Genomic DNA, 10867 nt, shown 5'->3' with positions numbered 1-10867 from the left:
CTATGATTGTAAGCTGGTATGGCATAACTAAGGCATAGATTTAACGCAGAGGGGTAAATCTCATTTTAGACTCCATGAGTCTCCTCCTATTGGTTATTTAAAAGAATGCAGCTTTAAGGTATTCCCATATTAGCTACATTTTTTATATACAGTTGAGGGAAGTAACTAGGTACAAAAACCTTTACGGAATAACAGGTCCAAATTAAAAAAAGAAAATATCTCAAAAAGATTGTCATCCATTGTAATGTGGTTTGGTTCATTCTTAGAACTTAACAAACTATGATACACATTAGTGAGGGACTAATTACACCCCCAACCCCACCACCAACACACACACACACCTCCAGTTGCCCCTTTGAACAGCAGGTGGGTAGGCCTTATTAGAAATGACCATATTAGAAATATCGCCTCTGTGTGACATCATAAAGGTCCAAATTTAGAAAAGAGTTCAGAAGAGTTTCCTGCCTGAGGTTTGGCCTCACAGGGATTACTGGTACATACTCTGACCTCATTATTTCAAACTTCAGCAATGTTTAATATTAGCACCCAGCTCTGAAATAATATATTTATAACAGAAAATTAAGGAAACACATATCAGGACTACTTTAAATTACTTAAAACATAATGGTTAAAAACTTCTTTACTCATAAACAAGATTTTTCACCCTCAGTAAACATGATGCAATAATTTTGACTAAATTGCAACTGAAACATATAAAACTGAAAGGTTCATTTATTCAAATACTTCATGTTTTAGGAAAATGTATTCGATATAAACTAAATGAAACCAATCACGTACATTTCATTTGACAAAATTTCATTAAATGTAACATTTTACATTGTACATATGTAACAAAACATGGAAAAATTTACATATAGTTAAATTAGCTAAAATCAACATTTTGGGCAGAAATATTTTGTGAGTGTGCCTGGTGCTTACAGGCTGATATACTATCCCCGAGTGAAGAAAAAGTCAATTTTTTTTCTGATATTAATACTTATTAATTAATACAGTGTATACGGTACTGCAGATTTAATCTTTTTATAGATTTTTTTTCTCTCCAGTTTTTCAATTAGTTGGTGAAAAAAAATGAAAATACACCAAATCCAGCAATATACTAGTGACACAGACGACATTTAATACAATTAAAAATTATCATCAGTTTTCAAGAGTCCGCTGAGAGTTGCAGAGAGGCAGTAACTGGTGGGTTTGGGGCGGGCTCTAGCGGAGCAGTCACTCCCATCCATCCTAACAGCAGTCCTGTCTGGATAGAGGGTCGGACGCAGGGAGCCATTCATTCTTCTGCGGTGAAAACGTGGAGGAGGATGAATAGTCTGTGAGGGAGAAAATCAAACTCGAATCGAAACAGATAGTCGAGCCAAAACCTGCACAAACTTCAAAGAAGGCACAAAAAAGAGATCATTCACTGTGAGGATTTCACAGCTCCATATTCGCGCAGACTGCAGCTTTTACACGTAAGTACGTGCGCAAAGGGGGAATGTTTCAAAAAGTACTTTTCTTCCCTTAACAATGGAGTGGTTATTCTTTTCTGAAACAAGCCTGAAAGTGGAGAATCTCTGCCAGACGTTAGTGACTTTCACGGGACTTTGTCTGGTTTTTGTATTTCACTCGGAGCTCTGAGGGGGAAACTCGTGGCAGAAAAGCCGAGTTGTCGGTTTCTTTGCCATGTAATGAAGCGCACTGGGACCCCAAAATGATGTCACTGTGACACCCGTCTGTTGGGTTTAGTCCTTTTATTAAAAGTCTCACCCGCTGATGACGCACGCGATACAATAAAATGCGTAAATTTGAGTTTTTGTTTTTTTTAAAGGTTAGATAAAACGGCCATTAGTAGTTTTATGCAAATTCAAGCTTTAAAAATTAAAAATCCATTCTTTTCTTGGCGTTTTGTTACACCTTGTTTGCCACCATAAAAACTTAAAACTCTCATCTAGTCTTTAAAATGTCATGTGATGATGATAATGATGATGAGAAATGTCACACTGGTCTTGTTTGCCCAACAGTCACAAGTCAGTTTACTGTCAAAGAGAAAGATATGCAACAAATCACCTTTGAGAAGCGTTGATAACTGATTCATCTTTGTGTGATCTAGCTCTAAAGCAACACAGCATGATTTGTATGAATATTTTTTCAATGAAAACGTCCCATCAACAGGCGTCATGAACCCCAAACACCTGATTCTTGCCCCGATTTCCTGTGTCAGTGGGCATATTGAAAGTTTAAAGTTGCTACGCTATTGAAACTCTAAAGTCTGTCAGCGGTCTTGACAAAGTGCTACACAGATTGTTGACTTGTGTTTCAGCAGTAAACCTGAGAACTGGTTGAAACCTCTGAACCGAACCAAAGAGCAGCGACAACTGGCTTTTGATCTCTCTGCTAACACAATAGATTTCAATAATGTTGTTTTTTGCTCTAATTCATAGTATTGTTGTCACTTTATAGCTGGGAAGGTCTTGTTTATATTCTGTAACTAGCTTGAGCCGTTTCACTCTAATTTTCTTTAAAAAAAAAAAAAGCATGCAACTGAGCTTCAGATGTTTAATGATGCTTAGTGAATGAATGACTGCAGCATTAAAGACAGTGGTTGCTTGAGGTCTGCTGTCAGGGCTTGCCAGTGGTTTGAGTTTATGTGCCAGCACACGTGGTCCCTCAGGGCTCTGTGTTTGGCCCATTAAAAAAAGGAAAGAAAAGCATGAACTTCATTCGTTACAACCCGGCAGAACTCTCCTTTTCCCCCCATTCAGGCCACAAGAAAAGAAAATTCTACCAATTTTTTTCTTTCCTTTGACTGCCTGGCAGCGCAGATACTTTGGAAAAGTTCTTTAATGTTTCTTTTTTTCCCTCTCCTTTCCTAGACTAAATGGTAAACTTTCAAAGCATGGAAAAAAAGGACACTGCCTGCCTCCTTTCTCCCGCCGATGCAGATGATGCAGTTGGCGATGCTTTTTAATGCACAATACGAAAACATAAAACAAGAGTTTTAACTGCTAAGCCATTTACGCAGACCACATCATCTGCCTTTCGTGCCTCTCTGAGCTTTGATGGTAGTGCCTTTGTCATTAATCCAGGATTCTGGCTGCAGTTTATGGGATTGGTCAGTATATTTCTCCTGGAATGAGGGCTATTTTCAGTAGAGGATTTTGATCTACATCTTCTCTGTGCATTTGGATCCTAAATAAATACTGTCAGAGTAAATATTGCCGAGTAGTCTGCTGATGGAAATCAGACCAGGGCTCTATCAGTGTTCGCTTGAAACCAAAGCCAGGACCATAGTGTCACCATGACCAGAGTGTGAAATCCACTAATTGAACGGCTGCTCCCGTGTCAAAGGTTAAACCAGATGACTCCAGCAGGCTGGGATTAACATCTGGAATACAGTTTGTTCCAGCAGAGGCCTGCTGTGGATATCCTCCAGTGTAGATGGCCGAGATAACGAGACCAGTTTATTTGCATGGTACTTCCTCGGACTACTGTAACTGCTGCACATGTACGTTAGATCATTCGCTCACACATCTGTTCTTCACAATCTGTGCTCTCTTTTATTCTTTTTTTGTCCCCCCACTCCACCACCACCAATTGTATTCCTTTGTGTCTGCAAGTGTGGCCAGTAAAACTTTCAACAGGAGCATCCAGGAGGAAGTGCTCTATGAAACCAAACATCACAGGTTTTATTTAATATGCCTCTTGTTACACTAAAGTTTGTTTATTTGCTTATAAAGTTGACGTAATGTGAGGAAGACAGTCTTAAAATCTTGACAAACCCAAAGTGGGTCACATTACGTTATACTGTTTCCATTCCAGGCTTCTAAAAAGAGTTTGAATTGAAAGCAGCCGCGAGTCTGACTTTTGTTGATTTTTTTCATAGCGTGGCCTCAGAGACAGGCTGCTTGATCAGTGCTAGCAGAACTGTCTTTCACAATCTGAAACAAAAGCATCTAAGAACACTTTGTCATGTGATCACATATTTTCCCCCGCTGTCCGTCTTAGTGCTTTCACTTTTTAATTGATTAATGAACTTCAGTACCAGCTACTTCCTAAACTACCATCATTAATGGTGTAATCTGGTCTGATACTGACAGCTAAAACAGTGTTGTTGGCTAAAAGATGGATGTAGCTTAAGTGAAGTCCTGTTTTGAAACCTTGAACTGACCGCTTTTCCCTGCCACCTTCTTGGTGAAACCTGATTTTGTGAGCAAAATTTATTCATAGGCTAGCTTGTAAAGCTAAAGTTGTTAGCTAATCAGTTTATGCCCTGGTGGCCACTGGAAAGAATGCACATTTAAGGCACTTTCTTGTTGGCTTTACTTTTCATGCTTGAAAGCCATCTTTAATGCTGTTTTCATGTGTGCATTGCAGCCCTTAACTTTTAGACAACCCTTATTTAACAGCTAATGAACTGTGGTTCCTTGTCCTGTCTTCTGATTTGTAAACACAACTTCAGAAGGGCACTGTGGTAATCTACAAGACTGACCTTTCCTAATGCGTCTTTAATGTTGTCAGAGCTTTTAAACCTAACTATGACTTTCCTAACTGACATTCCCAAAACTGACCAAAGTAAGAAAACAGTGAGGGAAAGTGACATTTACAAACGGTCCTCTTTATGAGTCAAACTCCAGTCTCATGGTTGAAAGTCACCTGTGTTTGTGCCCTCTCCACCCCACCTACCTCCTCAGATTCCTTGAGTGGGGTGTGCAAACACTAAGGCTGGTGGTTGTTCCTCTTATACTTCTTTGAAGTCCATGAGAAGGCCGCCTAAAAGGAGGCATGCACAGTTGGTGCATTATAGTTCACTAGCATGGTATTAAGAAACTGTCACTCGCATGGATGTCTGCATCAAGCCTGCTGCTCACCATCTGATGATCCAAGCTCTGTCACTAAAACCTAAGCACACCCAAGAAGATTCACCTAAATGTGAATTCTTTTTTCCTCTGACTCTTTCTGTCCTTCATACCCCCACATTGTTCCTGGAGATGAGTCACTCCTGGGGGTACCTATGCTTCCAGCAGCTCTCCTGTTTACTGGGAAATCAGCATGGTGGGGTCACAATAAGAAATCCCTCATCCTACACTGGAAATAAAGACCTGTCCAAAGAAATGACTAGTAGAGGAAGGAGGAGTTGGTGGGGGTTGAGGCGGAGGGGTGTTGGGTAAAATGAGGAGAAAGAATCTGCAGTGGGTTTTGTCCCTTTGTAACGAGCTGGGGGTCAGTCTCAGGGGAATGGACGACAGACAGGCGGAGGGTTTTGCAGCTGCTTGGCCTGCAGCACTTCATCTAGTCCCTGAGCAACTGCAGGCTCATTAAATTGCACTGTTTCTACTCAACATTAACATCAGTTTGTGTCTCCTGTTTTCGTCCATGCCATCCATCGTTGCTCTTTGCTGGCAAATGTTGTATGAGACATGCTTAAATATTGATTAGGCTGGAACTGGAGTCACCCTGGGACTTGGTCTGACAGCTGTATGCTAATGATAAAAGGGTATAACCTCCCACAATAGGCAGTCTGTGTGCGTTGTGCGATAAGATGGTTTGTGTTCAGCTTGGCTGTGGACATGGAACACGTTTTGTGTGAACAAGATTAGTCTACATTGTGTATTGCGTATGCGTGTGTGTTTGTGTTTCTAGTTCACACAGTATAACAGAAGATCAGCAATGACGACAAAGTCATTGTCACTGAAAAACGAATTATTGTCAGTCTGTTTCAGTTTTGGGAGGAATTTTCATCCACATTACTGTAGTTCTTCCACTTGTTTAATGTTGATAAATATTGGGGAATACTGCTAGTAAATTCCCCCGCTTTTTCTTTCATACTAGTCTGGTCAAGAATCCTTTCATTTTCACTCACATTCATTGCTAAATCCCAGAACAGCTGAAGGATCCTCCAGCTGGTCTGAGCCAACTTTTCTCAAAACCACACATCTGATTTTCTCTGTTTGAGTCAAGGTTTCAGCAGCACTATGGAAACCTTACTTTGGTTTGGACTGGCAGGCTGTCACTGGTCATTATCGCCACTGTACGCTGGTCCAGAGCAAAGCAAGTCCAATGGCTGTAACACCCTCTGGCTGCATTCTGCCTTGGCACACCTACTTTGAATTGAGATGAGTCATTCTAAAAGTAAGGCAGGTCACTGGTTTGAGCTAATTCTGTTCATGTTACTGACTGTATTAGCAGTAAATTGCTGTTTGCCCCCTTTGGAACTGTTGCTATGCAAGTCACGCTTTATTTCAGTTTACGGCAAGTTGCTTGAATTTCTGAGTAATATTTTTTTAAACAGTGGGTCTTTGATTGAACACAGAAATGCTTTGTACTTGTCCCCAACAAGTAAAAAGCTCAAATGGCAACTGTTACAAATTACACTAGTTGTCAGTTACTAGCTAATAATTGCCTTTTACATTTCCAGCTGAACTAGTCATATATAAAGACTAATGCTATTTTAGGCATGCAGAAGATGAGTAAAGAAAGAAACGGTCATGTGTTTATCCCGAGTACGTTAGGAAAAGACGTTGACATATTTGGTTGCTTAACTTATATACAAGTTTTAGAATAGTATATTTTACCTTTTTTTACCCCATAGAAATGTAAAACAAAGTAAAACAAATATTTGGGTATGTAATACTTTTGATGCTTCAGTGGAGTAAATATCTAAATCCACTGCAAAATAAGTCACAGTCACTAGCGTAAAGTACAATGTGTGTGCTATTGTAGCTATTGTAGATAATTTAATTAATTTTTTCTGGGGAAATAATCTTAAGTGGCTTGTACAACATATCTTCTGCCACTTTTCTACAACAGGAACATTTTACAGGTGGTGAGTTATTTTACCATATCCTAATTATTTGAATTTGTAATAGTACAGTAAGCAGTGTTTTTAAGCTAACATGAAGTGTTTCAATGCTATGCTAAATTTGGCTAGCTAACAATAGGAATAGACTGTAGAATGTGTAACTGGAAAAACTGCAGTTTTGCATAATATTCTGTATATTTTTTGTAAATAATAGGAAATGTTAAAATGTTAAAAAAACAGGATTATAGAGGTGTTGTTTAAGTATTATAATTTGTTGTTGCAGCAGCCAAAAAGATATGCCTGTATTTGATTTTAAGCTATTTAGCCAGACATGCTAATGGTTTCAGCTTATGAAGCAGATGAACACTGAACAGTCATTATTTTGCTGTAGTGTTTTTTGCTTTCGGGACGGCTAACAAGTTGGTGTCTCAGGGGAAAAAATATTTAAAAGATTGTATATAATGTGTATTTTATCTTTTAAGTGTATAATTTAAGCATATACATTTCTTATAAACCCATTGAACCTTGTTACTACACATACATCTATCTAAAAGAGTTGTTGCTTCCATGCATACAAATATGCTAGGCCCCACTTGGTCCAACTGTATGCGTATGAATTTTTTGTGATGCAGAAACACTTAACTGCACTACTCGAACTCTGCATATGTCCTTCAGGCACATTAAGTGGACTTTAGAGAAGCATAACTGGAAGGACTATTTGCCCATGGTGTTTGCAACCAAGCATAATCCCTTCTTAATGGTATTGCAAAAACATATGCTCTCTAAATAAATAAAAAAAACATCTATTACTGTTTCTTTTTGTAGGGCTTATCTATTTAAGAAAGATACTGTCAAGGCTATAGCTTAAATAAGGACTTAAATAAAGACCAAACCTCTGGCATATATACTGAGCTGACATGACTAGGCTAAACTGATTTGGAGACAGGACAGATTTCCAAGCTGCAGGCTCATTATTAGATGGATCCTGTTTAATATGATCATATGTATAATTAGCAGCTACATACTGTATGTCTAGTTAAATCAAGACCAACACAGTTTGGGCTGAAGTTGGTGTCATCTCTCGCTGTGTGTTAAGTCATAAGTAAACATTTATGCAGTTGCAGGACTTTGGTAAATTTGACTTATTTAATTTGACTTATTTAATTTACCTTTGCTTTTACTCCAACACCTTTATGAAATGTGCATATTTGCTTTGGAGAAAGCAAAAAGAATGTGGAGAATGAGGCATTTCTTTGTTTGCTCTTGTCATTTGGGGCGGTCCTGCACAGCTAAGTGGTATTTGCCAGCTTAAGACGGCAGGGATTGTGTCTTGGCTCTCTGTGTGGAGAGGGTAAACAAAGGCATGACAAAGTGGATAACAGAAGACTTTAATAATAGGAGTTGGAAGCACAGACAAGTCATAAAGGACATATATTTCAGAGAAAACAAAGATATTAAACAAAAGAGTACAAAGAGTAAGCATAAAGATAGTAAGAAAAAGAATTGCACAATTAACTGGAATGTTCTTGTTATACCCACTAATGAAACCACTAGTTGCCCCACAGATCACTTACTCAGAGGGGTATCGCTTTTTGAAAAGCTGCCTCTGACCTCTGACCATTCATCTGTCCATCTACAGCTTGACTAAAAAAATGCCCATAGAGAGGTGATCATTTCCACACCAAGATGAATTTAAAAACAGCTTGTATACTTTTGAACGTTTAGGGCTTCCCAGGGCTCATGTGGTGTAACAAAATATTCAGGTGACAATCTGCGGGAACTGATCAATAGACTGCTTGTGTGTACTGGCAAACCGAGCGTGCAGATTCAACTTCCTGACCTTAGCTCCAGTGGATTTACACAGTGAGGTCCATTATCAGAATCCATACACTTCTATAAACACAGTTTTGGCTCAATATAGCACCAGGGCAATGATGGGTTGACTTTACTCAATTCCAACAAGGAGAAAAATTGCACTTATGCAACATCGACACATAGCTGAACTGTCTTCATCGCACTACGTACCACTAGAGGTAAATAACAGTATAAATAACTGTGATCTGACCTTTTTAAAAGCCACCTGAAATGTAAATGAAGGCCCCTTAACAGCAATTTAAGATTGTTGTTGACAGTTTAAGGGCAGACATGCACTTAACCAGATCTTATCCTCTTCTCTGGATCATTAGGCACGTTGAAGAAACCGTTAAGCTTTTCTCACTGCAGAGCCATCAGATTCCTGGTGGTCGATGGCCTGTGGTGCTCAGTGGGAATCTTTATCACCTCAGGCTCAGGGATTCACCAGGGAGACAGAGAAGAGCTTGGTTTTCCAGACATGATAACAGAATCTGGCAAACATTAGCCAGGCTGCAGTGCATATACAGATGAGGGCAGGAGGGGAATGAGTGTGTGTGTGAACTCATGTGAAACTCTTTTGCCCATTATATCTGTCATCGTGTCTGGGAGAGACTTGGCTCTCATCCAGTCCAGAGAAATTACCCTCCTATCCACATTAGGAGAGCACTTAATACACCTGTCTTCTGTTATTAGGGAGAGGTCGATGACTTCATCGGATTTGAACAAAGGCAACACACACACACACACACACACACACACACACACACACACACACACACACACATAAACTTAAAACATTTTGAAATCTCTTCTTTCTCTTTGATTCAATTTCTCTTGTTTTTATGAAACTGGTGCAGCTGCAGCCATCTGTTATGTTCCACGTTGCTCTAACACACTAATCACTGTAAGGTGACATCATCTCTGTGTGCTCTGTGCGGTCTGTGGTTTACAGGCAGGACACACATGCATACATGCATCTGCATAGGCACACACACACAAGGACATGAGGAAATTGGATCGAGTATGGATAATCATTGCATTAGTGCAGAGTGTGTAATCAGTGTGTGCCTAAGGGAGTAAAACACACCTTGTGTTTTTACTTTACACACTGAGCGCTCTCATAGCGGTTCAGCTTGTGCTGCAGCGTTGAGGATTTTTTTGTTGAATGGAAAGGGTGTATGCTTGCATCGAAAGGAAGTGGGGGCTAAAGGAGATACTAGCATGATGTCACTGAAAAGGATCAATTTCCGTGTCTTTATAATTATTGTGAAGAATTCTGAGAGTAAATGTTCGGATTTTTAATTGTGTTTTTGAATGTTTCAGAAAAACACCATGGACAAAGTTACAGTTAGCATGCCTAACTAATTATCTGATTACCTCAGTGTGAATGCCTGGGTGCACATGACATGGCTCATTTTCAACAGGGCAAATGCTAACTTAATTAGTTAGCTATTAATAACTAACTGAATATATGATTAACAGTTGTGGTCAAATCAATTGTGGAGTTAGTGCTTTTCTATCTCTGTCATACAATAAGTGATTAATTGGGTACTTAATGACTAGACTGATCAGACAAGGTTATCTGCTAGGCAACGTTCACTGAGATGTGTAGGGGACACCTAATGGTCTCTGTTTCTGTCTTCCTGTTGCCGTCAGTGGATCCCCTCATCCCCAAGCAGTCACGGCAGATGGCTGCCCCTATATTAGCCTGTTTCTCAAAGGGGTTTTTCCTTCCCACTGTCACCAAGTCCTTGATCATAGAGGGGTTGTCGAATTGTTGCAGTTTTCTCTGTATTATTGCAGGGTCTTTACCCTACAATATAAAGCATCTTGACGTGACTGTTGTGATTTTGCACTATATAAAACTGAATTGAAGTGAAACAATATCAAGCAAGCTCCACAGGCACCAGCAACCCAATGTTTTTTTGTGTTTTTTCTTGTCGCTGCTTGAAGATCTCCTGGTGAGGCTTTCAAAGCCCTTCTGTTTCAGCGCTACAGTAAATGTAAGACAGCTGTGCAGGAACAAGCAACACTCATTATTCTCTGCAACAGTAATGGCTTATTTTGTGTGTTTGTGTGTTACTTTTTTTTGCACTTTTCATACATTTTGCATAACCAAATAAAGTCTCACTGTCAGCTGCCACTTGTATTTGATTTTAGCACTAGTGAATAGCATTAGTGCGCTTGTCCCATAAGCACAATACTGAATGC

At 39.5% G+C, this 10867-nt stretch overlaps 1 protein-coding gene across 2 annotated transcripts in view; it reads left to right on the top strand.

The window, feature by feature from the left end:
- Positions 1 to 1236: 1236 nt before the first annotated feature.
- lhfpl2a (LHFPL tetraspan subfamily member 2a) overlaps positions 1237 to 10867 on the top strand; it is a 37541-nt gene continuing 27910 nt past the window's right edge. Inside the window, exon 1 of one of the 2 annotated variants that reach the window (XM_013277546.3) lies at positions 1237 to 1475. The gene's annotated coding sequence lies outside the window, so the exon portion shown is untranslated. Of the gene's footprint in view, positions 1476 to 6678; positions 6827 to 10867 lie in introns of those variants that run through there. The other variant, XM_025909050.1, reaches the window with a different exon arrangement.

This window comes from Oreochromis niloticus, linkage group LG7, assembly GCF_001858045.2.
Source record: "Oreochromis niloticus isolate F11D_XX linkage group LG7, O_niloticus_UMD_NMBU, whole genome shotgun sequence".
NCBI classification, from domain to species: domain Eukaryota; kingdom Metazoa; phylum Chordata; class Actinopteri; order Cichliformes; family Cichlidae; genus Oreochromis; species Oreochromis niloticus.
The sequence above is the reverse complement of the archived record's forward strand: the minus strand, read 5'-3'. Positions and strand labels throughout refer to the sequence as shown.